Consider the following 12852-nt stretch of genomic DNA (forward strand, 5'->3'; position numbering starts at 1 on the left):
TCCTTGTTGACTACTTGTTCACTGTTCTTATTACCAATAATGTTTTGATTAGTAATTGCTAATGTGGTAGATGATCTAGGGCAAGGGTTATGGTTCAAGTTGCAGTGAACACAAAGCACTTTTAGTAACAAGCACATGGTGTTCCATGAATATTTACTTGGTTTTTCAGTAGGGATGTGATGGGCTTTGTAGAACTCTAGGATTTAGGAACTGGAGGACACTGTTCATTTAATATAGCCCCGTGTTTTGAAGATAAAGAAGGTGAGACACAGAGAGGTCAAGTAACCCGTCTAAGTTCTTACAACTGGTTAGGAGCAGAACGAGTATTAGATTTCTGGTTTTCAAACTCATTGATTTTTCACTATGTCACAGGGTTTTTCATTTACCTTAATTATTCATCGAACATCCCTCCATCTGGCTTCCCTGACATGGCTGACCAAATTAGGGGGTAGTGCTTGTGACCATAGAACAAAGTAATCAATGCTTGCCACTCTTTGGGACTAAGGTAAAGGATTCTGATTAACCTCATCAGGCAGTCCAGCTTTGTCACCATTTAATTCCTCCTTTCCCCACTTAGAACTTCCCAGGTGCCAATGTTTAACTCAGATAAAATGGGAGGGATGTGAAGATGGGGACCTGAAATGTGGCCTCTCCCTGACAGAGGCCTCAGACTCCATGAGGTTGTTTAGAGTGCTTTGTGCCTGGAAACCGGTTTCCTTAAGGGTTATGGGCTGTGTGGTAGTTGCAATGTCTGGCTGCGTGGCCTTTCTCTTCTTCCATGGTGTGGAGAAAAGCTACGGTGCGGAGCTAACCCACAGAAGCTGGCTCAGCCTGACTGCACCTTGCCCCGGAAAACGGTCCTGGGAGCCTTCATCTTAATGCAGCTTTTGTTCTGCAGGTTCGGCAGTGTGGAAGTCCTCACTGCCCTCACTCTTTTTGTATTTGTCTTAAGAGCACTTGGTTTCCCAGGAAGGTCTGGGTAGCGTGTATTACTCTCTCTGTATATCGATATAGTGGGATGAAAAGTAAATGCAATGAAGTTCTGCAGTTCAAATCTTTTTTTTTTTTATTCGATATTGTGTGATGATTAAGCTAGAAAAAGGTTAGCAGCTTCAAGGCTGGAAACACATGTTAAATACTTATCTTTATTGTCAATAAGATTGACTAAAATTACCAAGGCAAAATGTTTTCTTTCTTAGAAAGTCTCAGAATAACCTCCCTTTATCACCCTGTCCTTAACAAAGAACAAAGGATGTTATCAACACATTACAAGAATTATCTTGATAGATTCTAATTTTCCCATAAAAGTAATCAAAAAAGAAACCTGCTTTGAAAGCCTCTCGCCTCTCGGGAAAGGTCTTAATGCTATTTGATGTGCTTTTGGATGAGAAGCTCAGAAAAGGAACTTTTAAAAGATGACCATGTCCCATTTATTTTTTAGGGATATATTATGGTTTTTTAAACATCATGGAAATGACAGTAAAAGTGGGCTTAAATTTTTGGCACAATCCACCGTCCTCCCTTTTACTTGTTCATTCACTTACTCATTAGTTAATTCACTCAACAAAGATTTCTTACAGGCCTACTGTGTGACACATACCGTGTAAGTCATTGGGGATATAGCAATGAACAAAATGTAGACTTTGCTTTCACGGAATTTATAAGCGTCTTGTGGGCAAAAAGTCAAGTCTTTCTGGGAAGACTTCCTAGTAGTGGAGCCATGTAAGCCGAGACCCGAGGAGTGAGAAGAAATCTGAAGATGGTGCCTACTATGGATAGATCTGGAGGTGCCTTGGGAAGGTGGAGCTACATGTACAGTATATTGAAGAAGGGGGCCGTGGAAATATTCAGGTTTAATTACACAGTCTTCATCTCAGAAACAAAAACCGTTTGCTATTATTTTTAGAACTTAAACATTGTTTCTCCACATGACCAGGCCTCATTAGTGGGGGAGTGGGGGGGTGGGGGGGTGGGAGGTGGAGGAGGTGGGGGGTTGGGGGGTGGAGGGGGGGTGGGGGGTGGAGGGGGTGGGGTGGGGGGGAGATTCGAAGGCTTGGGTTACAATCGCAAAGACATTATTTTTGGTTCCCTCTGCATCCCCTCCGGCAGCTCCAGCTCCTCTGTGCCTTTCCAGTTGTTCCTGTAGTTTGAAAACTGCATGGAGATTCTTTCCTCTAGGTTGGCAGTTCTGATTAGAGTGGATTATTCTGACTCAGAAACCAGGAGAAAATAATCGTGACATGCTTTTGTGCAGTGGTGCCATAGATTGGCTGTATCTTGTCCCCTGGAGTGTTGTCATAAGGGACTGAAGGCCATTGGATGCATCATACATTGTGTGAGAAGTGGCAGAAGTACCTGCAGACCCAGTGCTGGAGACGTATTAGAAAGAAGGGCTGCTGAAACAGGATGCACTTCTCTACTTTTGTGTGAAGATAGCAGCGCTCAGAGAAAAGCTGCCCGTTGGAGCAGAGCGTGGACTCACAGAAAGAAAAACTAAAGTTCAAGGTCAACTAGTCAATGTTCTTTGAACTTTCTTAGACATTTTTTTTTTCTCCCAACAAAGTCTTCTATGGAAATCTAGAATATAAATCTGATAAAAGCAATGAATTGACACCTTAGAGAGTTTTAATATTCATTATTTTTAAATGCCTGAAGCAATGCTTTTCCCTAAAGCTCTTGAGTTCTGACAGGCACAGCCTGAAAAAGAGCTAATAGTAATAGTTCACTTTTATTAGTGTTTGCAATGAGAGACACTGTGCTGAGCCCTGCTTGCAGTTTCACATCTAATCTCCCCTGCAGCCCTGCGAGGAAGGCACGGTGTTGATCATCTCTGTATTACAGATGAGGCTTTAGGTTTAGAGAGGCTTAATCTCCTGCCCAAGGTCACATGGCTAGTAAGCAGTGGGAGTTGGATTTGAACCCAGGTGTCCGTGACTGACCAGCCAAAGCCCTTAATCGTTGATCTAGTGGGACATCGGCACTGAGTGGCACAATATGTGGTCATGACCTTACTGAGATCACATTTGTGGTCAGTGCCACACTGGGATTGGGACCCAGGAATTCTGAGCCCTGGTCCAGTGGTCTTTGTGTGTATCATAGTGACAACTGCTCTGGAAACATCAGAGTGATAGTTAATAGATGAGCTAGTTTCTTGGAAACACAGTTCCCGTAAAACAAAATGTAGTTACTAGGACACACGTCCTTCTTTTCATGTAGCTTAAGAATAGTTTTTTTTAAAAGGGAGATGAACATGTGTTAAAGTAGAGGGGGAAAAAAAATCTCTCCTTCCTTCTGTCTCCTCTCTTGCTCTTTTTGCTGTAATTAGACAACTTGAAAAACCTTTCAAAAGGGTTTATTTTTGAAATGAAAAAGTTAGTAGCTAGGTTAATTTATTTTTCTTATTCTTCAGGCTGTTTATGTGTTTATGTATGTATATATTTAAAATTACCTAGATTACCTACCAGCCTAACATAAGGGATAAATGTTTTTAAAATGGTAATCTAAGCACTTAGAGTAAAAGCCACTTTTTGTGTTAATTCTTAATATTGGTTTGGGAATCGTTTAGAACTATAAAAGGCTGAATATTGGAAAATGTTGATTTAAATAACTGAAGCAGCCTTGGTATTGTTTTTGTTAGTTTACCTATCAAAAGTGATGTCCGTTCTCTGTTTGAAGGCTTATAACATTTTAAAGCATCCTTATTTTGTAAAAGTCTTTTTGTCTAAGTGTCTTTGTTGTAGTTGACTGATGGTGGTGGTGTGCACTGCAGGGCCTCCTGGGACGCAGACTCTGAGATGGTGGAGTTTGTTGGGTGTGCTCCTTGAATCTACACCTGTGGGGAGAGAAGGAGGCGGCTCTGGGCAGAGAGAGGTGGCGGAAGGAAGGGTGCTGTGAAGTCTCCACAAAGGCCTGGGCTGCCCATACAGAGCTGTCCTGACTTGGGAGCAAGGGAGTTGCACCCTCTCTTAGTCCAGGCATGGATGTGGGCTGCCTTCAAGGGGAGGGTTTAATCTTGGCAAAGTGGCTGTCTTCTTCAGCAGAGGATGATTTCTGGAGAGGGCTGACAGCCAGCGGCCCTCCTAGCAGCTGGGAGAACACATCTCTCCATCCTGGAGAGACTGGTGGATGTCACAGCATCGAGTACAGTGCCGTTAACTCTTCAAATTCAGTAAAAGGGTAGGGGAGGCTGGAGAGAAGCTCGTCAGATAATCTTTGTGTGATGAATATGGTTTTAAGGTAGATGGGTAGTTGTACAAGATGTAATCTGTTAGCAAATCCAGTTTTCCCTTCTCTGTGTGTGTGTGTGTGTGTGTGTAAGAAAGTTTGATACATAAGCCTATGAAAGTAGAACCACTTTAAAAATACAATTTACCTAATTCATGGTGTGATTTATTCTAGTATTAAATCCACAATCTGGCTAAGTCACAGATCCTTCAAGTGCTCACAGAGGAATGTGCTTTGTATTATAATTGTCCGAGGAAAAGGCTGGGACCATGCTGCATGGGGAAGATGAGCACAGTCTACAGAAGTTTTATAAAACCAGGAGCCAAATTGCAGAGTCTAATCCACAGGGGGGATTTCATGTAAGGATTAATGACCTGAATTTTCATTGAAAATATTGCATGGTTTTATATTTCATAAACAATTATGGAAAAACACATGCAGTTACATTTTAATTTGCTAATTTAAATTGTATACAAAAAGTTACCATAGATATCCAACTGAATTTATGAGCTATTCCTTGCAGTATTGATCAGTATATACCATGTGAAAAGGAAAACACAAAACGTATTTGGAATCAGCATTTTGGGTAATGCATCTTTCAATAGCTGTTAACATATCCCCTCTCTTAGAACTAAAGTGATGAATCTGGATATATTAAATGGCTCATGTTTAGTGGTTTTTCTTTCTTTTTACTGGTAGGATAATCAGTTTTGTTAATCTTTCTAACAGGCATTAGAATTACTAACCAGTGGGACTTTGTTTGCATAGCTAGACCTTGTGTAAGCAGGGAAATGTCACAGCATCTCCAGTGACTGAAACCCCAAGTTTTCTGGACTCTTAGATACACTGCAGTGGTAGCCATGACTAGCTGAGTAGTGGTTTCAGCTTCTTCAAGCCATCGTTTTGCCTCATCCCAAACTTTTAACCTCCCTAAAGGTTGGATTTGTGATAGGTACAAGTTCCATGACACTGTTCTGTGGACGTTATGGTAAAACAAATAAGCAAATGGAGATATTTCATTAGGGGCTGGAATGCAGGGAATCACATCATATTTTTAAAATCCACACCACACTTCTCATTTGCTTAGGTGACTTTCTTCCTCGTCACCTCAGATATATTCCTATACTATCATGATATCAGCGAAGGAGCCCGTCCTTGGTGAAGCCCTTCCTCATTCCCTTTCCTGACCACGGCTGCAAGTGGACTCCTCCTCTCTCCCATCCAGTCTTCCCAGTCCTCCCAATTCTCCTGACTCTGCCTCTTGTTAATGTCACTATTCACTTTTCTCTAAGCTTCAGTTTCTTCATCTGTAAAATGAGTATGACAGTCCCTACCTCATGGGGTGGTTGTGAGAATTAAATAGTTTAATGTGGTGCCCGGCACAGAGTAAGTGCCCAATAGATGGCACCCCTTGCCACTGGTGGCTATTACCGTTACTTGCCAAGACAAACATCACGCCACAGTGAGCTGCTTATTCCCTGAGGCCTGGGACTGGATCTTATTCACATGCTCTACACTGCACATCTTGGGCAGTGGATGAGTACTTCTTGAATCACCCGTGAATAACATCAGATGCCATCTCTACCCTCAAGGAGACCAGAGTCTGGTTCTGAAATAACTGCAACACAAAGCAGAAACTACATCACCATAGGGAGATATAATTAAACTAAGAGGTTTAGAGCAGAAAGATGTGAATAAGACAGGTTTAAGGCAGGTGCTTAGTAGGTGTTCAGCATAATGCTTTTGATCCTGGCAACCAAAGGTTTTGGGATGCTGAAAGTTTTTGCTAGATTATACTGGGCATGTTATATTTCTGCTCTGAATTCTACTCCTCAATTTTTAATGACAACTTGTTCTTTGAACTGTACATGTGACAGGGATGGACAGAGTGCTTTTTTTTAGCCCAAGCAGGTGGAATTAGATCTGAGGGCATCTGTTCAATGCATCCAGGTCTTTTTGACACTTTTGCAACCATTTACTATATGTATCTGTCATTGTTTACGCTGGGTGTGCTGTTATGCTGAGCATATGCTAATTTCATATGCTTGGGTTGTAGTTAGTGTGTAGATAATTTGAACATTTTGCTTTTTTTTAAAAATTTTCATTATATAGTTATTCTATTTAATGGCTTTGAAAGGATTCTTTCTCCAGAGAGAGAGCCAAACTAGAATTAATTATTTTTAATCACATTTTTTGGGGCTGGCATGTTCTGTCTTCCCCCACCTCAGTCATATCAGCTAGATTTAGTAGAGAAATCACAGGGGGGCTCTGTTCAGACAGTTACTTGTTTGATTCTCCCAGCGGTACTGGTTCTTTGATCTTCTACTAGCGTAGCTCCTCTGATCTTTTATTCTGTGAGGTGTTTGTCTCTGTATGATGGATGTTTCACTGACCCAAGTAAATGGAAGAAAATTTTCTCCAACTTTAAATGTATTGCTTTCCTTATTCTTTCAAAAAACACACTTTTCTTAAGTGTAAGAACATTTTAGAGGTGTTTGGCATCAAATCAACAGAATTGTGGTCTTTAATGGAATCTGAAGCACTGACAGGTGGTTTGATTGGTGAGAATCCATTTTTCTTTCTTTCTCCTTGACCTTACTCCTGTCACACAAGAAGGAAACACCCTCCTCCTCCTCCTCTTATTTCTTTGAAACAAGAGTATCTGATTTCATTGAATTTTGGACTTTGGTTCTTATTGTCACTTTCCTTTTCCCCCTGAAGGAGAGGAAAAACTCTGAACTTTGTACAGAGTAAATTAAATTATGAGGAAAATAGTCTGGAGTTAAACAAGATGAACTGAGCTCTTGGAACTGAATCTAAGCATTGCCGTGATGTCGTAGATAGTCTAACCATGACTCACAAGCATATTAGTCATTTTGATACACCGTTGATTTGACTAATTACCCTGAAGGCTGGCTGGCAGGCAGACTGAATTGCTCAAGTCAGCTAGTAATTTTGATCAAATCAACGAGTAATTATAGTTTTGTGCCGGCAACAAATATAGAATCCTGATTTTGTTAGACCGAAGAAGATGTTATTGTGATATAATCATATACAGTATTTAATTCTAGCATTAGAGCGGTCCTTTACCTTTTTTCTGACTTCAGGGCTTAAGTTCTCAGAACACTTGATAGAAAAATGTTGTGGCAACTTTTTAGAGAGACTCATTTTATTCTCTCAATAATCAATACATAAACGTGGGGAAGATTCTCTGGTGCTAAGGTAAATACATATATTCTAAATGTACTTTAATAATAATAAGCCTATTTTTATAAGCCCTCAGAACTAAATATGGTCCGATTTAAAGCTCAAAATTCTCACAGAAAGATTTCTCACAGAAAGAACCTAGACATGAACAATTCATATGGCAGAGCCAGAAGTTAGTGCTACTAATTTCCCTATCAGTTTATTAGAGGAATACTAATATTTGCATGACCAGGTCCACCTGAAACCGAAATCCTCATATTTGTTTGGTTCCCATTGGATAATCATCCTTTTCCTCACTTTTGAGAACTCTTTCTCCAGAGTATGATGTTTATTACTGAATTGCTAATTGGCAATGTTTGTATGCTGTATTTATGGGCGTAAATCTAAAATATTTTAGAAACCTCTGTTTCTTAATGGAAAAAAATCTGTCTTTAATTTACTTGAGTTGTCTCCTGGATGGTTTACCTATATTAGATTCCTTTTCTATGAAAACAGGAAATATAATTTACCTGGAAGTTAGTACAGATTTGCTGTGTAATTAATGTTTGTGAAGCTCCTCCAGGGTAGTTATTCTGAAGAAAGCGCCAGTGTTGTGTGGTAACTTCATCTACTGTATATATCCTTGACCCTCCCCCCTCCCCCCAAAAAAAATCGGAAAGAGAAAGAGAAGACAGTAATTTAAAAGGTTTGGATACTTCTGAGTTTATTCTTGGGGAACTGTAGCTGTGTATACCTGCTGGTTCCTTGCTTGGTCCCAGTTTCTACCCGCCTCTCATGGTGTGAGTTATCACACTGTGCTGAAAGTAATTCTTACAGTCGAAGGTACACATTATTGTTTGTACAACCGGACGCCAAATGCCTGCTGCTTTGTTGGATACTCAACCATTTCTCCAATTTAATGAGAAAAAGTATGTTGATTTCCAACAAGCACCTTGCTAAGGGGTGTTCAGGAGTGTTTTTATGTCTTGCTTTATATACTGACATTAGAACCTAATCTCCAGATAGGTTCTATTCCAATAGTATAGAGTCAGATTATCAATTTTTGGTAATCCTGCAGGGCATAGCATGGGAGTGAATTATTATGCATATATATTAATATTATATAACATCATTCTTGCAAAAAAAAGGAACTGACCAAATTTCCTCTTTTGCTTTCATACCCTCTTCACAACTTCTTTGATTTTAAGTGGTTGATTAGCTCTAAAGTGCAGGATGCTTTTCAGGGGAAAGTAGGAACCCTTGTCTACTCTTCTTGCTCCTAGTTTTCTACCGGAAGCACCAACTCTGGGGAGAAATAGTGCCAAATGCAGAATTTACCTGAAGGAAAACTCAATTTAAAACACTGTCTTTGATTTTCTTTCCTTGCTTTTGCTTTCTCTTTCTTTCCCCTCCATACAAAATACATGGATACCCCCATGTTAATTTAGTGGAGAAGAGTTTTAATTAAAGAAGTATAGATAGCCTGAAACCATTCAAGTCTGTGCCAGTCACTCTAGAGGCAAGTGTATGTAAGTTGAAGCAGAGTATGGGAGAGTTGCGATCTACTCAGTTGCTTCTGGAGGCCTATAGATAAATTAATGCCTCCCTCTCCATGAGGACAGCCTCTCTGCAAGTCTGCTCACGAGGCTGGCAGCCATCCAGTCAATAAGCCACCCTTGTTGCAACAGAGGAACTGCTTAATATAAGGTGTTGCAGTTTTTACTTGTATTTCTTGGAAAGGCGTCCCAGTAAGCCGAAATGCTGGACCCCCAAGCAGAAATTAGAGCCTTCATTACCCTCTGTTAATTGCGAATGACACATGGCTTTTCTATTGTGGAGTCTCTGAAAAGGTAGCAACTAATGATTAGCATTTACATCTGTGTGCAGAGCTAGATATGTGTGTGCGTGCACGCGCACATGCCCACACATGGACATGTGTGAAACTCCATGCATGAGAGGGAGAGAGTGGTGAAGCAGTGCTTCATTCAGGGGTAACCAGTCTCTTACCAGGTTCTATTTCAGCATTCCACAAAGTGATGCTTGTGGCAAAATGAGGCTTCAGAACAGTGAGATCTGCCATTAATGAGTACAACATTTTTAAAGAGAAAGAGAAAGTTTAAGCAACTTATTTACAGGTGCATAATGATCTTTGATTTTCAGGGCAAATGATAGTTTGAAAGGCTTTGTATAAGTAGAAAGAAATCCTTTAAAAAAGCCGAATAACTTTAAAAGGTTATAGTGAATAGTGGTGACACTGCTCAAGTGTAACTACAGCAAATTGCAGTGCTGAAGGTTTCTTGGGTATGAGGCATCTTCATAGTGAGCTATATATACTTTGACTGATTTTGATTTTCTTAAAAAGAGGTTCTTAAAAATTATTGAGAAACTTGCAGACCCCTGGAAAGGGGCTCGTGGAACCCTAGGGTTCCTCTGACTACTTTTGGAGTATTATTACACAATAATAATTAAAATAAGCATTTTTAAAAAAAGTGGTCCTTAAAAATAAGAATTCTTACGCTGAGTTCTTTACGCTTCCGTAACATGTCATTTTCATCCATGTTTATTCCATTGGAAGTTAACAATTTATATGCTACAAATCGAGTTGGGTTCCCTTTGTGTGTTTTCTGTTTAATACGTTTCAGACATTTTGTGGTCAATGTAATTGATTCAAATAACATATTACGTTAATGTACTCTTTTATCCCTACTCATACCCACCAGGCTATATAATCATTGTGCAGGCTTCTTCCTTTCCCAGAGAGTTGGAGACTTCAAGTCCACTGTAATTGCTACACTTAAGCTGGACTTAGGTACTTTCCTTTTGTTCGGATGTTCTTTTGCTTTTATTTTGTTAATTAGAAAATGTTTTCACTAAGTAGTACGTAATCATGGTACCAAATTCAAAAAGTGAAGAAGGGCACACAGTGAAAAGCAAGTCTCCCTCCCTCCCTGTCCCAGCCATCCAGTGCCCCTGTGCTGAGGCAACCACCTCAGAGTACTTGGGTATCTTCACAGAGAAGAGATATGCATTTACCAGCAATATAGAGTAACACATGCCTTTTTTTTTTCTTACACAGATGATGGCATAATATACTTGCTGTTCTGTACATATCCTGGCAGCCTTTCCGTATCAGTACATTCAGAGCTGCAACCTTTTTTAAAAAAATTAAAACAATTTTTAAATTGAACTATACTTGATGTTCAACATTATATAAGTTACAGGTGTACAATATAGTGATCCACAATTTTAAAAGGTTATATTCCATTTATAGTTATTATAAAATATTGGCTATATTCCCCATGTTGTACAATATATCTTTGTAGCCTATTTTATACTTGATAGTTTATACCTCTTAATCCTCTACCCCATATTGCACCCTCCTGCCCCCTGCCCTGATTCCCTCTCCCTCCTGGCAATGAAATTAGGCCAGTGTGTCCTCTATATCTGTGAGTTTGCTTCTTTTTTGTTATATTCATTAGTTTGGTGTATTTTTTTTAGATTCCACATATAAGTGATATAATACAGTATTAGGCTTTCTCTATCTGACTTATTTCACTCAGCATAATACCTTCCAAGTCCATCCATGTTGCTGCAAATGGCAAAATTTCATTCTTTTTAATGGCTGAGTAGTATTCCATTGTATATACATACCACATCTTCTTTATCCATTCACATGTTGATGGACACTTAGGTTGCTTCCCTACTTTGGCAGTTTTTTAGTTGTTGAGTTGTATGAGCTGTTTATATATTTTGGATATTAACCCCTTATGGGTCATAACATTTGCACGTTTTCTCTCATTCAGTAGGTTGTCTTTTCGTTTTGTTGCTGGTTTTCTTTGCTGTGCAAAAGCTTTTAAGCTTAATTAGGTCCCACTTGTTTATTTTTGCTTTTACTTCCTTTGCTTTAGGAGACAGATCCCCAAAAATATTGCTACGGTTTATGTCAAAGAGTGTTCTGCCTATGTTTTCCTCTAGGAGTTTTATGGTTTCCAGTCTTACATTTAGGTCTATAATCCACTTTGAGTTTATTTTTGTATATGGTATTAGAGAATGTTCTAATTTCATTCTTTTACATGTAGCTGTCCAGTGTTCCCAGCACCACTTATTGAAGAGACTGTATTCTTGCCTACTTTGTCATAGATTAATTGACCATAAGTGCGTGGGTTTATTTCTGGGCTTTCTATCCTGTTCCATTGATCTATGTGTCTGTTTTTGTGCCAGTACACATACTGTTTTGATTATTGTAGTTTTGTAGTGTAGTTTTGAAGTCAGGGAGTGGAATTCCTCCAGCTCCATTTTTCTTTCTCAAGATTGTTTTGGCTATTCAGGGTCTTTTGTGTTTCCACAAAATTTTTAAAATTATTGTTCTAGTTCTGTGAAAAATGCTGCCGGTATTTTGATAGGGATTGCGTTGAATCTGTAGATTGCCTTAAGGACTATGGTCAATTTTTTGAATTTTTTGAATTTATTTTTTTTATACAACACGTTCTTATTAGTTATCCATTGTATACATATTAGTGTATATATGTCAATCCCAATCTCCCAATTCATCACACCCTCACCACCCCCACCCCCCCGCTGCTTTCCCCCTTGGTGTCCATACGTTTGCTCTCTACATCTGTGTCTCAATTTCTGCCCAGCAAATCAGTTCATCTGTACCATTTTTCTAGGTTCCACGTATATGCTTTAATATATGATATTTGTTTTTCTCTTTCTGACTTACTTCACTATGTATGACAGTCTCTAGATTCATCCACGTCTCTACAGATGACCCAGTTTCATTCCTTTTTATGACTGAGTAATATTCCACTGTATATATGTACCACATCTTCTTTATCCATTCGTCTGTCGATGGGCATTTAGGTTGCTTCCATGACCTGGCTATTGTAACTAGTGCTGCAGTGAACATTGGGGTGCATGTGTCTTTTTGAATTATGGTTTTTTTCTGGGTATATGCCCAGTAGTGGGATTGCTGGATCATATGGTAATTCTATTTTTAGTTTTTTAAGGAACCTCCATACTGTTCTCCATAGTGGCTGTATCAATTTACATTCCCACCAACAGTGAAAGAGGGTTCCCTTTTCTCCACACCCTCTCCAGCATTTGTTGTTTGTAGATTTTCTGATGATGCCCATTCTAACTGGTGTGAGGTGATACCTCATTGTAGTTTTGATTTGCATTTCGCTAATAATTACTGATGTTGAGCAGCTTTTCAAGTGCTTCTTGGCCATCTGTATGTCTTCTTTGGAGAAATATCTATTTAAGTCTTCTGCCCATTTTTTAATTGGGTTGTTTGTTTTTTAATATTGAGCTGCATGAGCTGTTTATATATTTTGGAGACTAATCCTTTGTCTGTTGATTCGTTTGCAAATATTTTCTCCCATTCTGAGGGATATCTTTTCGTCTTGTTTGTAGTTTCCTTTGCTTTGCAAAAGCTTTGAA

At 39.3% G+C, this 12852-nt stretch overlaps 1 protein-coding gene across 4 annotated transcripts in view; it reads left to right on the plus strand.

Annotated features, from left to right (window-relative positions):
• The window catches only part of FAM160A1 (family with sequence similarity 160 member A1), a 264481-nt gene that overhangs the window by 132611 nt on the left and 119018 nt on the right, over positions 1 to 12852 (plus strand). Inside the window, exon 1 of one of the 4 annotated variants that reach the window (XM_036852350.1) lies at positions 6755 to 6785. The exons of the other annotated variants lie outside the window; for them this stretch is intronic. The gene's annotated coding sequence lies outside the window, so the exon portion shown is untranslated. Of the gene's footprint in view, positions 1 to 6754; positions 6786 to 12852 lie in introns of those variants that run through there. 4 annotated transcript variants of the gene reach the window in all.

Source organism: Balaenoptera musculus, chromosome 5, assembly GCF_009873245.2.
Source record: "Balaenoptera musculus isolate JJ_BM4_2016_0621 chromosome 5, mBalMus1.pri.v3, whole genome shotgun sequence".
Taxonomy (NCBI): Eukaryota; Metazoa; Chordata; class Mammalia; order Artiodactyla; family Balaenopteridae; genus Balaenoptera; species Balaenoptera musculus.